The 25747-nt window shown below is 34.9% G+C and overlaps 1 long non-coding RNA gene across 1 annotated transcript in view; it reads left to right on the top strand.

Annotated features, from left to right (window-relative positions):
• LOC114678853 (uncharacterized) overlaps positions 1-24125 on the top strand; it is a 34012-nt gene extending 9887 nt beyond the window's left edge. The window contains exons 2-3 of the long non-coding RNA XR_003730440.2: positions 18210-18296; positions 24076-24125. This is a non-coding gene — a long non-coding RNA (uncharacterized LOC114678853). The remainder of the gene's footprint in view (positions 1-18209; positions 18297-24075) is intronic.
• Positions 24126-25747: the final 1622 nt, after the last annotated feature.

Genomic DNA, 25747 nt, shown 5'->3' with positions numbered 1-25747 from the left:
ATAAGTTATCACCAAGTTATTTTCTCTTCTCACAGTATGTTTAAAAGTTAAGCAGAGATTCAGATAAAGTCTACTTACTGACCCTTACATGCAAAATTTCTTTTTTAAGCTTGGTGTTCCAAACTCTTCTATAAATACGATGGGAAATAAATTTGAGGAAAGGAAAAGCATATACTAAAACTTTAAAGTACAGTTAAGAGTTTATAAGTCACATGATGAAAATTTATTTTATTAATTTTAAAAAGCTGCCAGTCTTTATGAAAAACATTTTTACATTCTAAAATTAATTTTTAAAATATAATAAGTATACAGTCTTATATTAACCTGTAATGATAAAATTCAGGCTACTTAATAATTAATTGTAATTAATTGAAAAAGATCACTAAATTTGGAATCCACCAGTTGAAAAGGGGATAACAGCAAACATTTTTGTGGCATTGACAGTTTATAATAAATGACTTTCACACATACAATATTATTTATATCAATAGCGCTCTTTGAAATACATAGCAAAGTTTTTATCTTGTAGAGGAATAGTCAGCATTTTTTAAAAAATAAGCATTGGAGAAACTACAAATCTGAAAATTTTGCATTAATTAAAGTATTATGAATTCATTTGTTAAAGGGAAAGTAGAGTTACAGCTGATTTTAATGATGAGCTATGTTGAATTGCTTGCACAATAGCACACATGTCTTTGATGATACCAACCTCAGAAATAGATCATTTCAAGCAGCAAAGGCAGCAATTATAGAAGGATGTCAGGTTACAAAAACTGAGCAATTAGACAAGAATTTATCAGGGCATGATTCAATGTAGGTATGGTTTTTTTTTAATATTAATTTCTGTTATATCTTTTTATAATAAAATATTTTAATCTCTCTCAAGATCTCTCTAGTTTAACTAAATCCTCCCACCAGATATGCAAAATAAAACCATGCTAGTCATTTTGGAATTGTGAAAAAAAAAAAGGAGGTAATAGCGTGTTGTGTTCAACTCTACTGCTCCAATTCATTTCAATGAGAATCAGTCAATAAAAAGTCCCTGTTTCAGCAAAGGCGGGAGAAGAAACAAAAGGACTTAATGAAATGATCTGTTTACAAAATGCTAAGTGAGGGTTCTATGAGAAAACAGCATTAAATCCAATTTTGGTTTCCTAATGCAATTTAGGAAGTCTTATATGCTCCCAGTTTTTGCTTGTCTTTTTTTTTTTTTTTTTTTTTTTTTTTTTGGTGAATGGACTGAGGCATGTGGTCTTTTTTCTTTCCTTAACATTATTTTTTTAAAGCTATTTGACTTTCTTTCTCTTCAACTTTGCTACAGTATTTCTAAATAGCCCAGAAAAGATAAATCAATGCCTGAACTGTAACCTTACACTTATGTACTTGTTAAATGACTTTTTTTACAGTCTGTTATTGCTAGAAATTGGATTGCTTTTAAACTAATGCTGTCTGGCGGGCAAAAGTGAGTGAAACCGCAAAGCCTGGAGGAACACTAATTACTTGTTTTAATTAGCAGCAACTTTCACTAGAGTATAATCTCCCTACAGGCCACTTTTCGGTAGGTGTAGAAAAAAAAATCATGTAGGAACAAACTGATAATCTCTTACTTGCCCCTAAATGAGAGCAGAACTCAGATTCTAGTATAGACATATCATTTGTACAAGCCTCTAAACCCTCAGGAAACAGGGCCTACCAGGCTAGGCTACCCAATTCAAAGATCTTTAGCAATCAGTTGTACAATAGAGCCCTTATTTTATGCTGCTACATCATAAAAGTGGTCCTTTTGTTACATTTCCATCCTTAAAAGGGTCTTAATCCCTTTCTTTTCAGACCAGTCTATGGCAAATTCCACTGGGACATCCCATTCGCCACAAGGACTGAAATGACCCACTCCGAAAGCAGCATGTGAAGCTTTGAGCCTTTCTTCCCCCCGCCACTCTCCAGAGAACATTAAATCGTACTTTTCATTCCCCTCACCATAGGGGGAACCCCCTTAATGATGACAGAGAAAGAAAAATTCCATCACACTGTCCTATGATACCATTCTGCTGTCAAGCAGGCGTTTCCCTGGTCAGAGAATCAAACATGGCTTCCAGCAGGTGGATGTTGCTGAAGGTCACAGACAGCAAAATGCAGAGGTTACACATGGAGGAAGCACAGGTTCCCACAGCAAATTAAGTCATCTGTGAAGCCTTCTCATTTCCCAGCGACTAAATTTATGACTGCTTTTAAGGGTCATCATTGCTTGCATGCACATGCACTTTATTAAAAGTGTTTGAGATTTTGGAAGAGCAGCGTTGTCTCAATTAAAAATACATACATGAGCTATGTGTTTAAAGAAAACGGGGAAATTTAAAAATGTGTTTATGTAACTCTTTTATTATTGATTAGGGAGATAAAATCTTAAGTAATTTTAAAACAAATGTGTAAATAATAGATTGAATATGAGCATGTTTCTTGTTTTTTTTTTTAAGGAAATCTTTAATAATGATTTATTACTTATTTCTTTTTTTAAAATTATACTTTAAGTTCTAGGGTACATGTGCACAACGTGCAGGTTTGTTACATATGTATACATCTGCCATGTTGGTGTGCTGCACCCATTAACTCCTCATTTGCATTACGTATTTATCATAATGCTATCCTTCTTCCCTCCCCCCACCCCACAACAGGCCCCAGTGTGTGATGTTCCCCTTCTAAAGTAAAGGTGGTCGTCTGGGAAATAGTAACATTTCCCCTTGATATAGAAAATTGTTTTAACTTTTTACGTCAAAGGGCCTGAAAGAAATCCACAGCGTTAAAGCTGTATAATGCTGTTATAAATCTTGATTACTATGATATGGATTCCTATAGGGCTTGAAATATGCCTCTTATTAAAACAAATTTAATTTAGCAAGTTTTTTATAAAATAAAAATATGGAATAGTAAGTCAGTAATTTTTACTAGATTCAATGACCTGTAATTTAATCCAAATTAAAAATAAAGTTTTCTCATAGGTTTTACCACTCTTTAGTTTTCTTATTATTTAATATGTATTTTAAATTATACTGTAGTTTCTTCTCAAATGTTGAGAATGAATAGAATCTATTCAATTTTATATAAATGTTTCAGAGAATTGTGTAGTAAATCTTTGCTACTGTTGACATTTCCAACTGTCAATGGCAATAGCATTGTAAATATTTTTGACCAGATTATGATGATATTTTTCAAAAAATTAGAAATTCATTGTTTTATTGGTTCTTTTTTTAATTAATAACTTAGAAGAAGCCTTAATTAAAAGCCACACCACACTCATTTTCAGGTATAACTTTATATATATAAAACCACATATTCTAGGAAAATATTATGTGTACAAATAATTCTATAAGGTATTATCATATATACACATTCATTTATCTCACATTCACACATTTAAAAATTTTTGAATTATAAAAACAAAAACCTAAAAATCAAACTCAAAACCAAACATAGCAATTTTATAACACAACAAATATTGGCTCTACCCTTCTTCTATTACTCAGGTGGTAATATTTGCCAATAGGTGATTATTTGAAATATTAAGATGAAGGAATCCTCTAAATGCTTATACTATAACTTTAACTTGTTATTACAGTATATTTCTCTCCAAGAGCTTTATTTGAGCTTGCACAAGGGTGCGTTTGGTTATTGTTTTGTAAAAAGTGAAAAATTCACAAAGTGTTTATACAAAATTATTGAATTTGTGTCTTGAGATTTGTTTTCTTCTATGGCAGCCTTTGTGGGTAGCTCATGTTTGGGGTCCAGCCTGCTGGAGGGTTAGAAATGCAATGCATGAGATAGCAAAAAGAGACCTGAATCAGAAAAAGTAAACATCTAGAATAAAGGACAGTTGAAAGAGGCTTTGTGAACAAGGGGTGTTGCAGTAGAGAATGGGTTAGGGTGAGGCTGCCCCGGTTCTTTGTTCCTCTTCACAGCGGTGTCTCTGAGGGACATGCATTGTCCCCTGAATGAACTGACCATCTCTCAAACAGGCTAATAGCCACCCCTGTAAGCACATTTAAACTATCAAGCCTAAATATTTAGAGTTATTTAGGGCCTTTTTTCATTAATTAGTGGCTACCTACCTGCCATTCCTTGATTTTTCTGTACGTTCTGTTTCCCTAGTACTTTCTACAAGAAACATTCTGAAATCCAAGACTAAATGCTATGGCTGAAACTTGATTCTGTTTAATTAAGTCTGAAGAAAAACTGTTTATTTTATAAGACTCATGCTGTATAGAGAACATGTGCATTACGTGAGATGCAAACTCACACACAATTTACTCCGACGAACTTTAAATTTATACCAACTTTAAATTTCTAGGCAGAATATCTTTTTTTTTTTTGCATACCATTTTATTTTCCTTGCTGTTATGTGGAAAAAGAAAATCCATGTCTGAAGAGGTATCATTCAGAATGTATACACTACATGAGGAGAAAAAAGTTGACCAAATGCGGGTTGGAAAGAGGAAGTATTAAAAAAAGAAAGAAAAAAAACATATTTTTTCCCCACTAAATATCAAGGTACGTGTGTTTTATAATCTTGAAGATTCTCTAGGTAGATGTCTTGATGGGAAATAAAACTTGAATGTCCATGAGGGATTCAACCACAATTTCAAAGTGTCATTTAAATTCCATTATTAACTTTTTCAGTGTTGTGAGTGGTGATTAGCCTCTTAGGGAAACTCTATTAATACAATGAGTGAATTTAATTACTGAAAATCCAAGTGTAGAATATAAGCATATTTTTATCATTATTTATACTACTATATGTTAATACATGTGTTATATAGCTTACAGCTTATTTGATAAGGCCTTATAGAAATGGTAGATTTTTCTTCTGAGATAACAAGTGATAAATCTTAAAAACATTTTAGTCATTGACTTCTAAAGCAAACACTTAACTCTGACACAAAGCACCTTTCCCGATTATGCATTTGGCAAGACTATGGAAGAGCAGATATACTTACTATATTTTAGCAATTTAATTCTTTTGCCTTTGAAGAGCGTTTGCTTTTGACTTTAAAATATAAATGCCAAAACAAAGGTAATTTTACACTTGAAAAGATGTGTTAATACAAATATATATTTTAATTATAAAATAATTTTATCAATATATAATACAGGTTGTGATTACACAGCTGCGTTCAATTTATAAAAGTTAGTCTAGGAGACCTTTATTATTTGTGCCTTTTTCAGTATGTATGTTTTATTTTAATGAATATCCTATTCAAAATTGTATAGAATTCCCAGAAACACAGAATTTCAGAAATTACTTGGGGAATTACTTATATAGATTTCCCAAAAGGTTATTATTTTTTTGAATGGATAACTTTATATTCAGATCTCATCTTGACAAGGTGGAAACATCTGACCACTGCTTTAAGCATCTTTTAAAAGGGTATAAATGATAAACATGAAAAAACTCTGTAAACCAAATGCGAATTGTAATTATAAAGTATTGTTAAAATGTTATAGGGGATAGCAAGTTGTATGAGACAAGATTGCTGATTTCTAAGATCTCAAAATACAGAAAAAAAGTCAGGCATGTTCATATCTAAGTGTGCCAATTGCTCTGATTGAAATACAAAGAACCATGAGGTTTATTTGATAAATGCTTACCGTGTGCCAGTTATTGCTCTAAGAGTTTGTTTGTTTGTTTGAAGACAAGGTCTCATAATAGCATGATCATTGCGCACTGCAACCTCAAATGCCTAGGCTCAGGTGACTCTCCTGCCTCAGCCTCCCGAGTTGCTGAGACTATAGGTGCAAGCCACCACATCTGGCTAATTTGTTTTATTTTCTAGAGACAATCTCACTATGTTGCACAGGCTGGTCTCAAACTCCTGGTATTGCTGTTATAAATACACTCTGTAGTTCACAAAAATCTGTTCAACTGATGGTTCAGATTTCTGTGCTAAACTTATGGATCGTATTTGCTGTGTTTTATGTTTTATAAGGTACTCATTATTTTCACTTTTATCTCGTTTCTTAAAAAAAAACTTTAAAAAGAAGTACTCATTATTGAATATCCATTTATATAGTGTATATTCTGCCACATCAAAAGCTTGCACTATGATTATTAGGCACACAGTCTAGCAGAAAAAAAATATGGAATCATTGAATATATGATGATAAATCATATAGTAAATATACTTTCATAGTGTTCTAGGAGAAGAGTAGAATGGTAGATTTGTTCTGACTGACAGATTTAGAAAGACTTCAAATTAAAAGTGTTACTATTTAATCTGAATTGGTGATTAATTTAGATTACAAGATTGACATTTAATCTGGAATCTAGAAATGAATAAGATTTTATGAGTAGACAAGAGAGGGAAAGAGATGCTCTTTCTTGAATGTTTCGGATATCCATGTAAAGATGTATTTACACTCTGTGGAATATGTTTTGCTTCCTTGAACTGTAACTGTTATGGGCCAATTTCCCATTATTCTTATATACCCCTTAGGAGTAAGGCTATGACTTCCTTATCCAGAGCTCAATTAGAATAGCAATGACTTCCAAATCTCTTTTATCCAGAGCTCAATTAGCATAGCATTTGAGAATGTGAATACTATTTAGGTTTTAATACATGGTTGCAAATTCTTTGACACTTTTCAATGGAGAGATAGGGTCAACTTCCCCTCTCTTTCAATCTGGCTGGGTTTTCAACTACTATGAACAATTGAGTATGCTAGAAATGACACTTAGGACTTCCAAAGCTAGTTTACAACAGGCCATGATATTTCTGTTCTGTTTGCTGAACACTTGTTCTTGGACCCTTGAGCTGCCATATAAAAAGCCTGAACAACCAGAGGCCTCTGTGTTAAAGAGGATCCAGTCGCCAAGTCCAGGTGAGCCTTGTCCTCCATCTTCTATTCTCAATCTAGGTGCTACAGCCCATCCATCAGCTGAATGTTGCCAAGTAACAGCCATCCCTGGAACATGGAAAAACGAATTCACCTGGCCAGGCTCCATCCAAATTCTCGACCCACAGAACATGAGGTATAATAAAGTGGTTGTTGTTTTCAGCCACTAATTTAGGAGATAATTTATTACATAACAATACAGAGCTGGAAAAAACTGGAACAAATATGTTCATTTTTTTACACATATTAAAATCCTTGACTTTTCACATCCAATTATAATCTTATCCTTCTCATTCCTTCTCTAGATTTGTTGAATGAATGAATATAAGATTGAATTAATAGTACTGTCATGCGCGTCCGTGTGAAGAGGCTTTGTCTGAGCAACATGACTGTTTATTTCACCTGGGTGCAGGCGGGCTGAGTCCGAAAAAGGAGTCAGTGAAGAGAGATAAGGGTGGGGCCGTTTTATAGGATTTGGGTAGGTAAAGGAAAATTACAGTCAAAGGGGGGTTGTTCTCTGGCGGGCAGGAGTGGGGATCACAAGGTGCTCAGTGGGGGAGTTTTTGAGCCAGGATGAGCCAGAAAAAGGAATTTCACAAGATAATATCATCGCTTAAGGCAAGGACTGGCTATTTTCACTTCTTTTGTGGTGGAATGTCATCAGTTAAGGTGAGGCAGGGCATTTGCACTTCTTTTGTGATTCTTCAGTTACTTCAGACCATCTGGGCATATACGTGCAAGTCACAGGGGATGCTATGGCTTGCCTTGGGCTCAGAGGCCTGACAAGTACAAGCTTTTATGTTAAATAAATAAGCAAAATAAATATATTATAATAAATTTTGATAAATACTATGAAGTAATCTAAAAGAGTGTTATGAAACACAAATACTAGAAGAATCTAGCGTACAGGGAAGATTTCACTTCAGAAGTGAAATTTAAGTCAGGCCTGAAAGATGGGAAGGAACAGCCAAGGGAAGGTTGAAAGAGTGAACTTTCCGAGAAGGAGCAGCTATGTGATAAGTCCCTGAAATGGAAAGAGCTTGGAAATTCTAGAATTCATAGGAAAACGAAACAACACAACCACTACAACTGAAGCAAAATAAGAAAATGAGAGAACAACTCAAAGTAAATTTGGAGATATGGCTCAAGAGCCATATTAAACAGAAAAATTCCTCTTAAAGAGTTTATATTTAATTCCAAATTCAAAGGGAAACTACATAGATGTTTTATAGGAATTAGTCATTATTATTTGTGTTTATACAGAAAATATTCATCAAGTCTCATTCTACAAAAATATTATTATATTTATGACAGTAATACAGGCAGATTAACTTTTATTTTAATGTTTATTTCTTTGTGGGAATTAACTTTGAATTTTTACTTGCAAAACCAAAAGCATGTTCTCAGCAGGAAAAATTGTGACATTCTTTTTTTTACAACTTGTCTCCAAATAGTAACTCTCCAAAGAAGTCTCTATAAGCTACAGTGCAATGAGGAGTTAAGTGGAGAAAGGAAAAAGGCTCAAGTAGAATACAGAGTTGAAGTTCTGTCTGTTCCCAGTTTTGAAAAAAGTACATTTCCAACTGTCATAATAAAGACTAAAACAGTATTTCTCATGGCAGTTGTAAGGCTTAAGTGAAATAATCCATATGCTTCATGACATGACGTGTCATATAGTGAAGTTTCAGTGAGTGTTGTTATTGTTATATTGTTATATATGTAAAAATTTGGCTAGGTGACTTTTGTCCTGAAATGATGTTAAGGATGCTTGCAAGTTGGACTTTCACAAGTTGAGTAGTCCTTGTCAGTAGCCCCCATTTATTTAAAGAGGCAAACTCTTCTAAATTTCATGGCATACACCTGGCAATCACTGAATAGAGCCCTTGTTTTGAAAACAAGCTAATTAACTAATTTTACAAACAAGCCCAAATTATAAGCCATGATAATAAAAAAACTATTCCTTAAAATGGGAAGTTTAAAACATTTCTCTTATAGCTCATAGTACAGTGATATCAGTATCATTTGGGATTGCTTCACACAAACCTGGATATTTAATATAATCAAAAAAGACTAAAGTGGTATGGGCTCTTCTTTCTTCTTTATTTTCTCACTTGATCGTGCCACAGGTATTTGAATTTGGCCACTTTTCTTTCTCACTCTCTTCCCCCATCTGCAAGCAGATGCAGAAGCTCTAACCAAGGATTCCCAGAGAGAAAGTAGAGCCATGAGCTGAAGGGATCCTGGGTCCCCAAATCACCATGTCGGAGCTCTTCAGCCAAAAGCTGACATTGAGCTGCTATGTGAGCAAGAAGGAGACATCTTGCCCAGTAAGACATTTATTGAGCTTTTTAGATTGTGTTTTACCAGTTGGAGTAAAATGATTGATATGATCACATATTCTCCGTCCACTGCAAAAAAATAAACTCTATTCTCTCAAAAAATAAGCGTGTTATTTAAAAAATAAGTCACTGAAAATTACCATCTTTTTCTCTAAAGAAATCCAACTCCTTAGCTGCCTCTTTCTTTCTTTTAACAGTAAGACCATTCTCCCAGTGTCTCAGCCTCAAAATTTTGGTGCTGGTTATCACTAGCTCCATCTTGCCCCTCATCTGTAGTCAGCTACCATCTTCAGTAAAGTCTGAATTCTCAATGATCCTCACATCTAGCCCTTCCAGCTGACTTAGCAGTTTAGACTTTTAGCACCTTTCAATGATCATTATGTCAGAAATCTAACCCCAATTTCCTTGGCTCTCAATCCATACTCAGCATTGTGCCAAGAAATATATTAGTCAGAGTCCAGCCAGGGGAAGAAAACTACACCCATAATATGAACAGGGTATATATAAAATAAAGAATTGTTAACTAATAAATACGATTAAAAAAGGACTCCAATTCAAGTGAAATAGTAAATGCAGAAAGCAGCTACTATATCTAAGGCTAAGGGAGAGGGAACAAGAAGAAACTAAGAACTTACAAGAGGAATTCTCTCTTAACTCAGACTCAGACCTTATGGGAGAAAGTATGACTATCACAGAAACACATGGCCTGCTGATGGTTAAGAAACTTGCTGAAGAAAAAAGTGATCCATAGAAGGGATGGGAAACCTGTGGGGCAGTGTGTCACTCAGCCTTAGGAATGTCCCTTTTGAGGGACTGAGAGACTTGCTGGAGGGCACAAGCCCGACCTGGTCCCTACAACAGGCTTACCAAGTGGTCAAGAAAACAGTCGGAGGATATGGATGGGCTGGTCACTAAGGAAAGTCTATTTCTAATATTTGCTTATGTTCCTGCAGACCTCTGTACTAGCAGGTCTAACACTGAGTCACTGGGCAAAGGAGAAAGGTTGACATGGTCCAGCTATATATAATATTACCAAGCAGGGAAAGAAGAGTGGATTTGGAACTGAGAAAGAATAACATGATAAGTAGCACAGAAAATGAGAGAAGAACAGCAAAGTCCCCATTTTCCATTAGCTCAGAAACAACTCGAACTGAGATTAAAAAGTAAATATTTGTCATAGATTTAGGTAAGTGCTATGATGGAGTATACAAAATGTTCATAGGAGTATAGAGATGGGCACATAATTCAGGTTAAAGAAATAAAAGAATGATTGTGGAAGAGCCAATGCTGAGTTTCAAAGAGTGAGTAGGCATTAGCTAGATGGGAAAGGAATCATGAGGAGAAAGCTTTTCAGATAGAGGAAATAGCAAGGGCAAAGATTAAGACTTGCCCTTGCTACTTGTTGGGATTGCTCATATGTGAATTGCAAGTTACATAAAGTGCAAAATATAACAAACAAACAAACAAAAAAAGATCTGAGTAGGTAAGTATGGACTAGATCACTTATTTGTCCTGGTTTTGAAAATGTTGTTCTAAGAAGTTTGAATTTTATCCTGAAGACATTGGCAAGCAAATGAAGGATTTGAAAAAGGTAGTAGAGGGGAGTCAAGATCAGAATTACCATACTGAAAAACCTTTGGCTGTGTGAATTCAATGCCATTTTAGAAGGATTGATCTCTCTGTTTGATGGTGAAGCCCAAATACTAATACCTTCAACTGGCACATAGTTCAGAATACAAGCTCAGAGACTATTTGTGGAATAAGTGAATAAATGAGAGTTCATTTTAAAGATGGTGAGTTGCTTGAGTTAGAGGTGTTTGAATATTCAGTTGTGGAAGTTTAAGAGCCAGATGAAGGCAAATCTCTAGGTCAAAAGAGCATTCTGCAAAGATATTTAGTGCTGGGAATTGCCAAGATATAGACAGGATTTGAAGCCTTGATCCAGATAAATTTATGTAAAGAGAGTGTAAATGGAATGATATAAAAGGAGGCTTATGAAGAACTTTGGAGACATCAATAGTTAAACAGGAGTAGAGAAAAAGGTGTCAGAAATAAGACTGAAAAATAACCAAAGATTTTTGACAAGAACTTGAGAGAGAGGTAACTTGAAGAAAAAAGAAGAGATTGGGAACTCGATCAAAAAAGAAGTAATGTCAATAGCTTCAAATGCAGCTTAGGAGTCAAGTAAGAGAAAAATGCAATTTGAATATATTTTTACTGGCTTTCTCTTCCTAAGCCTATGATATAACCCACGTGTTTCTCTGTCGAGTTTTATTAAAGTCTAGCTCTAATCATTCAACTCCCTCTTTAAAAACTTTCACCAATTCCCCTCAAATCAATTGCCCTTAAGTCCCTTTCAAGAACAATCAACTAGTGCCTATCCTCGAGACTGGTGTGACCTCTCCATGCTTTGAATCCCCTTGCATTTCACTAGGATTTATTACATTCAGCTTTTTGTATTAATATATGTGCATTTTTCTTATCACATCGATAATCTCTCTCAACTGGGCTGTAAGTTTCTAACAATAGTTGTGTCTCGCTCTTTGTATTTCTGTAGATTTAGTATGATGGTTAAATTTTTTGAATTGTAATGTATTAAGCACTCATATTCTGAACACTGAGCTGGATTGCTTTTACCAATAATTTTGTTAACATTAAAACATAGTCCAGTTATCAATATTACCATTTTGCCTACTCAGTGAACTTAAAATACCTTTTCAAATAACTACCAAGTGAAAATCTAGAAATGTAAACCAGTCCTGTATCCCTGGCAAGACTGTAAAATACTTTTGTCACACTGTACCACCTTGGAGAAGGAAGGAAACATATACATATTTATTTTATTAAGTTGGTTTGAATTGATATCACTCTTGCAAATGGTTTCAAACTATGTGGGGCAAATAGTTTACTTCATTTTATTGCATATTTTTAAATTATATAATTTGGAAAACAATATAGAAAGCAAAGGTAAGGGATACAGTGAGGGAGGGATAATAAGTTGTAGATGACAGAATTAGGATTTGCAATGATACTGACAGATTGAAATGATGTGTTAAAGTAAATGAGATGACATTCGACAGGAAGAATTCTGGAGGATGCATTATTATGGGGGTGGCAAAGAGGTGAAAGAGCAGGTAGGATGGTTTTAAACAGTTCAGGAGAAAAGGAGTGAGGGCTCAAACTCCGTTAATGGAAATGGATGTGAGTGACACAGAGCATTTAGAATCTACATAAACCTTGACAAGTGAATAATGCAAGGATGAGGCAGAAAGAATCAAACAGGGCTTTAAATATTTGAGCCTGTATAACCCAGAAAGGTGAAGACATTGACAGAGACGAAAAAGTGAAGAAACTGGCAGAGAGTTCAGGAGGACCTGGTTTGGGAGTCAAGTAGAAAGAAAGCATAGTTACTTCAAATTTGGGTATGCATGTTATTCAAGTGAAGATAATGCCATCTTCTTTTTGAAAATTGGGAAACTGTTGATTCATTTCCACTCTTTATTTTAGGCAAGGTATTCAATCATTCATGATTTTTAGAGCTACATAGTATTGAACAAGTACTTTGTGCCAAAAACAAAGCAGGGTGCTTTGTATGTGTTATCTTAGTTAATTGTCATAACCTGTCCTGAAAGTCCATTTATAGCTGAGAAAACTGAAACTGACAAATAGAAAAGACAACTTAAGATATCCAAAGACATTTGAAGACATCCAAAGACATTTGTGGAAATCGCTAAAACTCAAAGTAGATTCATTACCTAATTGCTCTACTTTTTTTTGACATTTCTACCTAATATGAAGGGTTACTTATGCCCTGTTTTCAGCTCACTGGACTTGATGTGTGAATTTGTCTCCCATTTTGTCCTCATTTTGACATTTACTCATATGCTAGATGTACCTTTTTCTGGCCTCCTTGTTTAGGAGGAGCTCTGGCATATGGAACCAAAATTCTGAGTCTGACCTATCTGGTTGAGTTCAACTGGCCCTACCCTACCCCTGTGTAAGAAGGATCTTGGATCTCATTGCACAGAAGTGTCTTCTTGAAACTCTCCCACTCACTCTGAGCTTTCTAGAATTGTTTGAACTATTTCTTGAAGGTTGTGTGGGAGTTAACTGAGTGAAGAAGATAAGAAAGGTATTCCAGACTGGAGAAACAGCATGTGCAAAGCACCATGCACGAAAGGCACAATAGCTACATGTAACTGTCTTGATGATGTTTGTTATGCTCTTCTCAATATCAAGAGTCTTTACATTGGAGGCTAAAAATAAAGAATAACAGATGGGTAGTTGTGGATTTCACCTCCATCTTCCCAAACCGAGTGATTCTGTCTTTTGGCTCATTTTTGTATACCAAGGACAGCTAAAGCTGACTTTCTTGTTTTCAATATTATCTATAAAACTTTATCTCTCCTTTGACATTCATTTCTTAGTGTTAGTCTTAGAGGTCTATGAAATTCTCTTTTATTTATAAAGATGAGCTCTTCAAAAAATCCATATAATTTCTTTAGATATTCCTTCTTTATTCCCTTAGATATTTATTCTTTATTTATACATAGGTTTAATTTTTGTTTTGTTTATCCTTTTTTCTCTTAAAAATATTTTTGGGGGTGGAAAGGCAAAGGAGGAGGTTCTAGACATCACATCATGCCTATACTTTGCCTACTTTTTAAATAAATGCTCTAAAAACCTACATGTCTGTTTGAGAATCTCCAATAGACAATTTTTATACTTTTATGAACTCATAGGTAACATGGCAGAAACTGCTGCTTGTGTCTCCCCAGTATTTAATATTTTTCTTTATTTTCTGAGTGAAAAAGTCCACAAATTTTACCAGAACACATAATAAAGACCATATTTTCAGCCTCTTGTAGCAAAGCATGTTCTTGGGCCTAAATTTTGACAAATTTAATGTAAATAGAGATTATGTATATGCAGAAAGTGTCCTTAAAGGAAGGTGACATAAGCTTCTTTAATGAGGATGAAATGATTGGAGCTTTAGCAGTCATCTTGGACTAGGGTGAAGATGAACACATCAGAAACGCAGTAGTAATAAAGAAGATAAAGTAATAGCCAGCAGTATATTTAGTACTTACTATGTAGCAAGAATGATTCTTCACACTTTATATGTATTAATTTATACATGCTTCTCAACAATCATATAAACTAGGGATCTCAATTTCTTCATCCTAAATAGTACTTAAGAGCAGGAATCATGCAGATGCATTGCCTGGGCCAGCATTTTGATCCTGCATTATACAATTGGTACCTTATTTAGCAAGTAAGGAGTTAAGAATAGAGTCTGAAAATGAGAAGCACTCATTAAACATTAGCTACTATTACTTTTGAGTAGTTATTACAAATTACTATCCACAGTTCCAATTAACAATTTTCATTAAAGTAATTTATAGTTAGTGATTATAAATCTATTTACAGATGTAGAAATTGAGGCAGAGGGAGATGAAGTGACTTGCCAAAGATTAAATAACTAGGAAGTGGTGAAGTTGGGCTATCTGTGCTCTTAACCTGTTCTACTCTGAATGAAAAGCTGAAACGAGCCTGGGACCTGCACTTGGGATCTCGCTACACGAATCCTGGTGAGCTGACCTCTGTACCTTTTAGCAAAGAATGAAATCTTATGCACTAAACTAGTTAATTTGAGTGTTCTGTTGCATGCAGCTAAACTTAATTCTAACTATAAGATGTCTTAATTTCCCCCAAGATTGCTGTCACTGCTAGATCATTAAGCAATTCTTCCTTATGTTTCAAAGTGAAGTTCAGAGTAACAATTCTTGTTACCCTTTCTATATTTTGTGAGATAAAATTATGAGCAACACTAGTGAAGAATCTCCCAGGAAGTTTGGTTGATTTTTAACAGAGTTGATGTCCCCACAGCTATGTGGATAGATCCAGGCCCCACAGCTGTATCAGCATCTTTCCTAGCCCATTTTATCAGCTGTATTAGGAAATAATCATTCACATTCCCTACAGGCTCAGACATTTAATAGTACACTTCTCTCAGGGCGGCACCAGAGTTCTCTCACTTTTTATTTTCAACCAGTTTTAAGAACATTTTTATCTTTTTTATCATAGGTGCCTGACTAGTTTATGTCCAGGGCTTCTTGTTGCTAAACTCATGCCTTAAAATTCAGTGTGTTTTGAGAAATCATGAACCTCTTCATTTAACATAAAGTGTTAGTTCTTCACCAATTCTGCTGGGATTATTTCATAAAAATATAATTGGATTTGAATCTTGCTTTTCAATTTTAGGTGTCAGGTCCTGTTGAAAAATGTTTAGTATAAAATAGCATAAGTAAAAAATAGAGTAAAATAATGAAGAAATTATTAAAATTTAAACTAATAAATTTAGAGGTATAGTGAAATCTATTACTTTGTATTTGTTCCATCTGATGATGCTATTAGATAATGATCTTTAGCTGTTGCATAGAGATTCATCTATAGCTGTTATAATTTTAGGCAGTTTAAATGATCTAAGCTAGGTATAGAAATTCACATTAGCACATTTTAATAATTTGCTTAATTTTATTTTTATAACTCTTCTCAGAAATGTGAAGCTGGAAAATTCATTATCAGCACTTGAACATGAGGTAAAAATGAAAAAGTACTACTTGGTGTACATTTTATTTCAGAATAACCAAATAGAGTATCTTTTGAAAGCTCATCTGTTTTTTGTTACTGCTTCTTAGTCAGATAACCACAAATATGATTTCATTTAAAGTAGAATCTTCTCAGATATACTCTGAGGTATAGCACCAACACACTAAAGTAAATACTACAAAACATCCTTTGCCTTTGAAACATAACTGCTGTCATAATGACCATGTGCTGGATGTAGGTTTCGAACACCCAGTGACCTCTGACATTTATGACAAATTATGTACCAAAGTGCTAGCGATGCCTTGTTAAAATGAAGCCAGAGGCCCTCAAGATCTCAACCCCTCTTGTCTTTAAAAGCATGGGTTAAATGGCAGCAAGAGGCAGATTGGACAGAAAACAGACATGGCAAAAGCTAAAAGGAAATAAAATCCTCATCCTCTAGCCTTTGACTTTTGCAGCTAGCTGCACTGCAATGTGCTTTCAACCATTAAACTACCTTAACCTTCGGAAGAACCAAGCCAGTTAAAATTGACTGAAAATTTGCACATCGCCACACAAGATTTGATTGATTCTTATTTGGAAATTGCATGGAGGACAGTCACTTATTGTAATATTTTTAACCAATAAAATGTTTCTCAGTCACCTTTGGTGCACAATGAAATTGGTGTCATATAAAAAGCAACATGAAGAACACTTTTCAAAGTCAGAAAGTTAGTCTTGCTGTGAAACACAGTAGCACCAGTTGAATGTAGTCAGAGCAGGCTAAAGTGTAAATGTTTTTTATAAAATACATTAAAAATTTATGTTTTGGACCATAATTCCAAAGATATACACACTAATTGTATACACATGAGATAAACCAAAGTTTGTATTTAGCATAAAAAATCTGTATTTTTTGTAAAGGTAATTATTTTGTTGTTATCTAGTCAGAAAAAAATGATGTAAGGTGAGTAGGGAAAGGATGGATTCTACTCTCTTCCCACTAAAAAAAAAATTACTTGTAGGAAAAGTAGGGGTTCTAAGAATAGAACATATCGCCTTTTTTTTTTTTTTTTTTTTTTTTTGACTTATCCATGTAAAACAGACTGTATGACCCTTGGCATCAAAAATTAGAATCTGAGCAAGAAACCCATGGAAAACGAAGGCATTTATTTATGCAATGCAAAAACCTACATCATACCTCCAGGCTTGTCTAAACAGTAGTTTACCTATTTTTTTTAATGAGAAAACTTTTGTAACTTTGTTTTGTTGGAGATATCATTGATAGCTTTGAGAACTGCTTTAAATAAAATGCTAGCTTGTTCAAAGGAGAATTCATTAACAAGAAAAATCAACTTATAATTAAGTTTAATACTGTGTATGGGGAGGAAAAGTCAAACCTCAGTCGACAGGTTTGACTCTTCAAATTGGATTAAATGATAAATAAAAGGAATACTAGAATTACCCCCACAATCATGATTCTTTTGGGTGTGTATTATAAGCTGTATTTATCTTATCTTTTGTCTGGACTACTTTTAGATGGCATGGGCCACACATTTAGATAAGTTTTCACTATTCTCTCTTAATATAATTTTATAAGGTGTGGGTGCCTATATAAAACATGCACATAAATATATGAATATGTCTGTATATATGTAGACATATTTTATAATTATAACTTCATAGTGTTTTATTTGGATGTTCTAATTGGCATTTCAGAGACAAAATGTGATCTTAGGCAGCTTGTCTGCAATATATTTCCACTTCCTTTCTGCCTTTACATTTCAGCAAATTGTCTTTCTCTCATCCAATGCCTTTGTCTACTTTGTCCCTACAAAGACCACTGCCTCCTTTTGCCCCTTTCCCACTACTTATCATCTAAATTGGCATCTGTGATGCAGTCCCCAGGACACATTTTCGGTTTGGATCACACCAATGAGTACAATGGGCCCTTAGAGACTTTTCATGGAATTGTTTGATAGGACTTTTAGAGATCATATAAAACAGTGATTTTCCACATATAAGTTTTTTAAATTAATGGAACCCCTTTTACTTTTCCAAAGATATCTGTGGTTGAAATATAAGTGAGAGTATTAAAGCTCTGATCATTCATCTTGACTTCCTTCTCCATGAAGATCTTTCCAGCTAATGTGGCTTACAAAGAAATCTATGAAAAGAGTTTGAAAAGCCCTGATATAATCCAACTGTACAGACATAAGACTAAATTTACAAGGAGTGAAGGGACTTTGGCTTCTTGTCTGAAATTTTGCCCCTTACTCAACCTCATTATACTTTAACACCCCTTTCCTGGGACTCCTGCTCTGTCATGATCTCACCGCCTCCTCTTAGATAAAGTCATTGAATACTAGTATGTTGTCATATACTTTTTCTCAGAGTTTTTAAAGAATACTTCGCCGAAATGATGCCATCAGGAAGGAGACATTTTTACCTCTGTCACCTATCAACGTGAGACCATAGCAGGTAACAATTAAATGTTAACATAAGTCATTATTTTCTTTAGAATTGACAAGAATTACTATACAGCCTGAGACTGGCAGAAATAGAACTAAAGTGAGCAGTTTTCTAATCTTTATTGTAACAATTTATTATGTGATTTTACTTGAGACACCTTTCCAATAAGACTTGTGAATCAAAATCTTTATGTCAGTACCCAACTCAATAAGGTTGAATGAGAATTTCAAATGTGAAATAAAATAAAATAAAATAGATTTACTTATGCTGAAGAAGTTACATTGTACTTGCTTTGTGGTTAAATTTGTCTGTTAATACTTGTGACTGCCAAAACTATATTTTCCCCAGGGGATTTTGTTTTCCTGCATTAGTATTTTCCAATCTTAGTCTTGGCTGGTAGATGAGAATATTTGCCCTACCCTCCTCATCTGCTATAATTGTTGTTTCTTATTCTGTAACAAATGTGCCTCTACCATCCATTCCTAAGACTTTATACCTCTACTGTCTACCCATTGGCTCAATACTATGGAGAAGAAATTGTGGTACCCTAGGACTGTCTGAAATAGAATGGCTTCTTTTTAAAATATAAAAATTCCTTCTTGTTGGTGGGTTCAAATAGAAGGTGGCTATCCACTATCTGGACAGGAATTTATTCTTCGAGTCAAGAGGCGAGCACATGTTTCCACTATTAAATGTACCAGTATATTCATATCTATATCCAAAAGCTCTGCCTTTCCCTATTTCTAAGATAAAACTCTGCACTTGCACCCTCATCACATCTCTTATCTATTCAAAGATATCACTCCAGCAGTTCTCCCTCTATCTCCTGCATCTTTACTGTTCCCTTAAACTGTGCAAATGCAATGTAACATCCTCCACCTTTAACACAAATCCTTCCTTTGAACTGTCTTCACTGCCTATCTCTGTCTACTTACCATGCCATTTCTTTCCTCTGCCTTGCAGCAAAACTCCTAGAAATAGATCCTAGAGGCATCTCAATTTCCTCTCTTTTCTTTCCATTATTTTTTTCTTGAATCAACTCCAGTCAGTCTTTTTGTTATTCTGAAACTGCTTACAGCAAAATCTCCTGGATCGTTTATGGGCTGAGCCAGTCTCAGAATTATCTTGCCAAAGAATAGGAGACTGAGGCCTTTGTAATCCCCGTATCCCATCTTCTCTTTACCAAGAATTACCTCTGTGGTCTTTGATTCCATACACCACCACAAGAGCTGAGTGAGCTTTTCCACTTTGTAAGAAGTCTGGAGGCAGTAAAGCAGAAAAACTTGGAAGGCTGTTAGCATGTACTGAAACTGTCCACCACAGCTCAGCTGAGCCTAAAAATTGGTCAAGGAGATATGATAGGACACAAAAAGTATCTGCTTAGACCCTTTTTCTGTTTGCTCTTTTTCTCTTTTCATCAAACTTCCTTATCTCCTAACCTTTAAATTAGTGTGTGCCAAGAGTGAATCTTTAGACCTTTTCTCTTTTCTAATTGTATTCACTATTTATGTTACCTTACTCAGCCCAATGACTTCAAAATCATGTTTATGATGTTAAATTCCAATTTTACATTTACATTTTTTTCTGAACTCTAGATCCATATGGAAGGTACCCACTCAAAATCTCTACTGGAGATTAGCTCAAAACCAAACTATTGACATAAATTTACCTTATAACTCAGAAATTTTCCTCCAAGGAATCTACCCAGGTGAAGTAAATACATACATCTATATGCAGACTTGTACATGAATGTTCAATGTTGCATTATTTCTAATAGCTGCAAACTGGAAACAATGCAATTAGTGATCTATCCATACAATGGAATACAATTCTGCAATAAGAAGGTACGAAGAGTTGATATATGCTATAACATAGGTGAACCTCAAAACATAATACTTAGTAGAAGAAACTAGGCACAAAAGACAATATATTGTAGATTCCGTTTGTTGGAACCCAATTGTCGATTCCCTCCTGGGCAGGGGTCGCCGCGAAGGATCACCGACACGAGATTCACAGCAGAGAGTTATTTATTACTAGCGCGCTAGGGTCCCAAGCTCTAAGTTGGCCCTGGGACCCCAAGTGCTTGTTACAGGTTGTTTATATAGGCAAACACAAGTTCAAACACAGCTTAGGGCGCGAAATTCAAACAAAGCTTTAGGGGCGTGGTAATTGGGTCTGTCTATGGCCTGAGCAAGGTATCTTGTTCTGATTGGTTGGGGTGGGACCTTAGGAGGTTCTTTCCTGGAATTGCTGATTCCGGGAACATTGGGGACATTGAGTCAGGGTGGGACCCAATGAGGTTATCAGGGTGGGACCTCATGAGGCTATTTCCCGGAATTGTCTTTCTGTTGGGTTCTGGGAACATCGGGGGGCTATCCGTGGCCATCTGGGGTTTAAGTTTCATGATGGCCAAGCTTTCTAAATTTTATGAGGCTTAGGAATTATGAGGCCTAGTTTCACGTTTACATGGAATGTTCAGGAAAGACAAATCTATAGAGACAGAAAGTAATTTTGTGGTTGCCAAGGGACTGAGGTGGATACACGGAATCACTGCAAATAGGCTAAAAGAATTTTTTCGGCGGGGGTGAAAATATTCTGCAATTAGATTGTATTTGTGGTTGCACGACTCTAAATTTACTAAAAATCATGAAATGCTATTGTTCAAATGGATGAAATTTATGGTAGGGAAAATACACATCAATCAAAATTTTTAACTCAAGATCTTATGCCTCAATTTTTTTCCTCCTCTAATCATCTCCATTTCTGGAAATGTCAGCTCTGTTTTCCTAGTTACTTAGGCAATAAATCTGGGAATATTTTTTGACTCTTTTCTTTCTTTTTCATCACAAATCTAATCTGTCACCTCTACTACTGGTAACTTCCTCACTACTTTCTACTGCTACCTTCTCTTCTCCACTACCGCTCTGGCAAGCTACCATCATCTCTTGCCTTGACTGTAACAATAGCCCTCTTGCCAGTCTTCATGTGATTATCCTTACCACTTTATTATTTATTTGCCATACAAGCAATTATTCTACTTCTTCATTCAAAATACTTCAGCACAATTCCTTGTCAGAGTAAAATGCAAAGATGTCACCACGTTAAAGTTTCCAGATAAAATACAGGATACCTTGTTAAATATGAATTTCAAGTGAACAACAAATACTTTTTTAATGCCTGTGTGTGATACAATATGAGGGACATAGATATATTGAAAATATTAGCTGTTTATCTAAAATTCAAATTTAACTGGACACTCTGTGCCCTTATGTCCTAAATCTAGCAAAACTACATCTTGGTCAAAAGGGTACTCCATGATCTGGCCTTCCATTGTCACTCTGGTCTCATTTTCCTCCTCACGCCTCTTAATCAAGCTAATATGGCCTTTTCGTTGGTTTTCAGACGGGTGAAGTATATTCTTACTGTAGGACCTTTACACTTGGTCTTCCCTGTACCTGCAAAACTCTTTCCCCAAGTATCAAGTGTAGTTTGTTCTCCCATTTCATTTAGTTTTAGGCTCAAATGTCAGCTATTCATGGAGGTCTTTCCTGATCAACCAATAGAAAATAGCTCCTGCAGTCTGCAATTGTCAATGCTCTCATTAAGCATTGTTGATCTTCTTAGTGTTTATTACAAATTAATATACATTTTTTTTGTATATATCTGGCTGTAAAGGCAGAAAAATTATTTCATTTTCACTCCTGCATAAGAAAAGACTAGAATAATACTTGGTAGATAATAAGCAATCAATAAATTTAATCATCTATCCATCCTCCCACCCACCTACGCATCTATCCATCCATTCATTTGTTCATTGATCCATTCAACACTTTTCCTTTTCTAGGTTCTACGTTTCAAATCACATGCAGTGATACTGTCAATGTATTAAGTCATGTATTTTTGGAAGGCAAGTGTGAAAAGAAAAGTACGGGTTTGGTGAAGCTAACAGAGACAAATTGGCAGACAGAAATAGATGTGTGTCTGTAGACTAATAATGGAATGAGTTGGATAGGAACATAGTTGCATCACTTGTGGTGTTTCCCTGAGTGACAAGCCCACCCACTCAACTGGAGTTCAGGGAAGAGGTCAAGTCAAGAGACAGTATTTGGGACTCATCTGACTAGGGGTGCTAGTTAAAACTGGCATATGCTGAGCTCCTGTCAGCAGCTGCTCCTACACACTCAGGAACTCTCCATTAACATTTAAACTGACTGTCAAGTCCATAATTTTGTCCTTTCTCCTCCATCAATTACCCTCTTCCTTCTACAATGTAAGTCTTCTCTAACCACTGAACATTAACCATTGTCTACATAGTTCTCCAGTATGTCCATTTTTAAAAGGATTTCACTTTACTATGCAGTCTTGCTCCATCTTATTTCTCTTTTCCTTGATTCCTTTACTTCCTAAGCATATTATATCACCTCAACAATTGTATTGAATTTGAATTCCCCAAGGTCACTAATCACAAATCCATTTATATTTTTTCAATATTCATTTCTTTAGACTTCACAGTAGAATCTGAGACCCTTGGCCACTACCATTTTCTTTGCATTTTTCATGCTTTATTTTTTTTCCAATGTTACTTAACAATGTTTCATTTTTCTTCCTATTGCCTGTATAGTCTTAGATTTTCTCTATATAACTTGACTTTTTCCTCTATGTTTTTATCATTTGATGTGAATACTTGCCCAAGGTCTGTTATTCACTCCCTGTAAATCTTTCTATAGTCTCTTGTCTTTAAAAACGTCATATAGCCTCATGACTTTGAATTTATACACTAGATATAAGCTTCCCTAGCCTACATCACCTGTTTAGTTTTCTTATTCCTCCAGCTCTGATAATACATCAACATCTGCTTATTATGTGTATTTATTTAAATGTACTGCAGATATTTAAATTTCATCATATTTAAAATATAACTTAAAAAATGATATATCCTGTCTTCTCAAACAGCTTTTTATGTCACTTAGCAAAGCTCTGACTTACCCTTCTTTCCAAAAACTGTTTTTAAATATTTGATAATTAGACAAGTATTGTTTTAGATACAGAGAAAGCTGAAAGGTTTTATTTATTTATAAGCAAAATGTATTTTAAAGAACATACATAAAAATATACCAAGGTATTTGCCTTTATTATTAGTCAGCTTATTCTTACCGGTTTGAGGCTTAAAGTAACAGTGATACTTCAGAAATCAGGATGGTAAAACTGTAGAGAGATATATATATATAGATATAGATATAGATATAGATATAAAATATGTATACACATTTACATCCATACTCACATTTTTTTCTTGGTTCCTTTAAGCTGTACTAAACATCATATTACCTTCATATATACTAGAATGCCCATCAAATCACTCTCTAAACCTATGTCCCATGCTCTCTTATTCTGTCCAATTCCAAAGACAGCAATTGAGCAGCCAAGTTTGTTGGGGGAACTCTGGTTGTTGTATCTGGTCAAAACCAATCTCCCTCATTTCTGGCAATTCCCCTCTGTGTCTCAATATCTAATGACCTCTCCATAGATAGTGGGATTTCCATGCAATAGAAGTTTGCTACAGTTGTCCATATGTTTCTTTTAAAATGTTTAGCATTTGTATTTGTTTAAAAATTTTCCAATTTCAGAGAACATAAACAAGTTGAAAAAATTATTTATAGAACTTTATAAGGAAAGATACAGTTAAGTATGGGATGAGCAAAATTAATTTTTAATCAATAGATATGTTTTAATTCTTAACTATCTAAAATGCAAGTTAGAAATAAATGCATGTTCATTGGATTTATAGTCTGGAGTACGAGAAGAAACCCTGGAATTTTGAAGAGAGATGATGAAAAGGTGAGAAGGGAGTTCCATTTTTTTTTTTTAAGGGCAAAATTAAACAGAAGACATGGAGAATAAAGGGAAGAGGGAAAAGAACAAATTAGGAAAGAGGAGAATTATCAGAGAAATTCATAAATCAACAGATTCATAAGGTCTGACAGTCTCATTGTAGGGCTGTGCTATTACTAAAGCAATACAGTTTTGAATTACAATAAAATAGAAAAAATCGCATAGAAAGAAAAGCATAATGACCAAATACTCAAAAATACTTTAGTGATATAGATAATTCATTTTATTTATATGAGGACGAATAAAATAATTTCAAAAAATTGACATGACACGAAATAGTTCTATAGCTGCCTAGATCCTTAGGTGAAGATTTTTATGTGTGTACAAACAGCACATGCAAAGTTAGATAGAAAACCATCAAGAATAACAGCTAGTGATTTATAGTAGAGTTAGTAGAGGTTAGGTGTTTAATGTTACTTAGGCATAATTTGACAATTTGATGGAGGTTTCAAAAGAGAGAAACTATGTGTATATGAATACATATTTACCTGTTAGATATTGATATAGTTTAGCTGTGTCCCCAGCCAAATCTCATCTTGAATTGTAGTTCCCGAGACCGGGCGCGGTGGCTCAAGCCTGTAATCCCAGCACTTTGGGAGGCCGAGACGAGCGGATCACAAGGTCAGGAGATCGAGACCATCCTGGCTAACATGGTGAAACCCCGTCTCTACTAAAAATACAAAAAACTAGCCGGGCAAGGTGGCGGGCGCCTGTAGTCCCAGCTACTCCGGAGGCTGAGGCAGGAGAATGGCGTAAACCCGGGAGGCGGAGCTTGCAGTGAGCTGAGATCCGGCCACTGCACTCCAGCCTGGGCGACAGAGCGAGACTCCGTCTCAAAAAAAAAAAAAAAAAAAAAAAAAAAATTGTAGTTCCCATAATGTCCACATGTCATGAGAGGGACCTGGTGGGAGGTAATTAAATCTTGGGGGTGGTTGCCTCCATGCTATTCTTGTGATAGTGAGTGAGTTCTGACGAGATCTGATGGTTTCGTTGGGGGCTTTTTCCCCCTTTGCTCTGCAGTTCTCCTTGCTGCCACCGTGTGATGAAGGACACGTTTGCTTCCCCTTTCACTGTGATTGTAAGTTTCCTGAGGCCTCCCCAGCCATGCTGAACTGTGAGTTAATTAAACCTCTTTCCTTTATAAATTACTCAGTCTCAGGTATGTCTTTATTAGCAGCCTGAGAACAGACTAAGACACATATGCATATATTATATAGGTCTAAAACATATGCATATATAATATATGCTTATATGTTATATAGTTATATCACTATATATCATTTTACATTGTTGGAGAATGGTTATATACTAGAAAATATCCTACATAATTGGTATCTTGTTAATGCTTATACAATTTATGAAATGTGTGTATTATGATTTTCACTTTAACAATGAGGAAAATAAAATTAAGAGATATTAAGCAACTTCTAGATTGCATAGTGCATGTTAAAAAAAAAGGTCTCAATGAGTCATAAACATCATGTTCTTTGTATTATAACATGTTGCCTCCCTATAGATATGAATGAAAATGAGGATATAATTTGCATGGATTAAGTGTCTGTATATTT

Source organism: Macaca mulatta, chromosome 6, assembly GCF_049350105.2.
Source record: "Macaca mulatta isolate MMU2019108-1 chromosome 6, T2T-MMU8v2.0, whole genome shotgun sequence".
Classification (NCBI taxonomy): Eukaryota; Metazoa; Chordata; class Mammalia; order Primates; family Cercopithecidae; genus Macaca; species Macaca mulatta.
The sequence above is the reverse complement of the archived record's forward strand: the minus strand, read 5'-3'. Positions and strand labels throughout refer to the sequence as shown.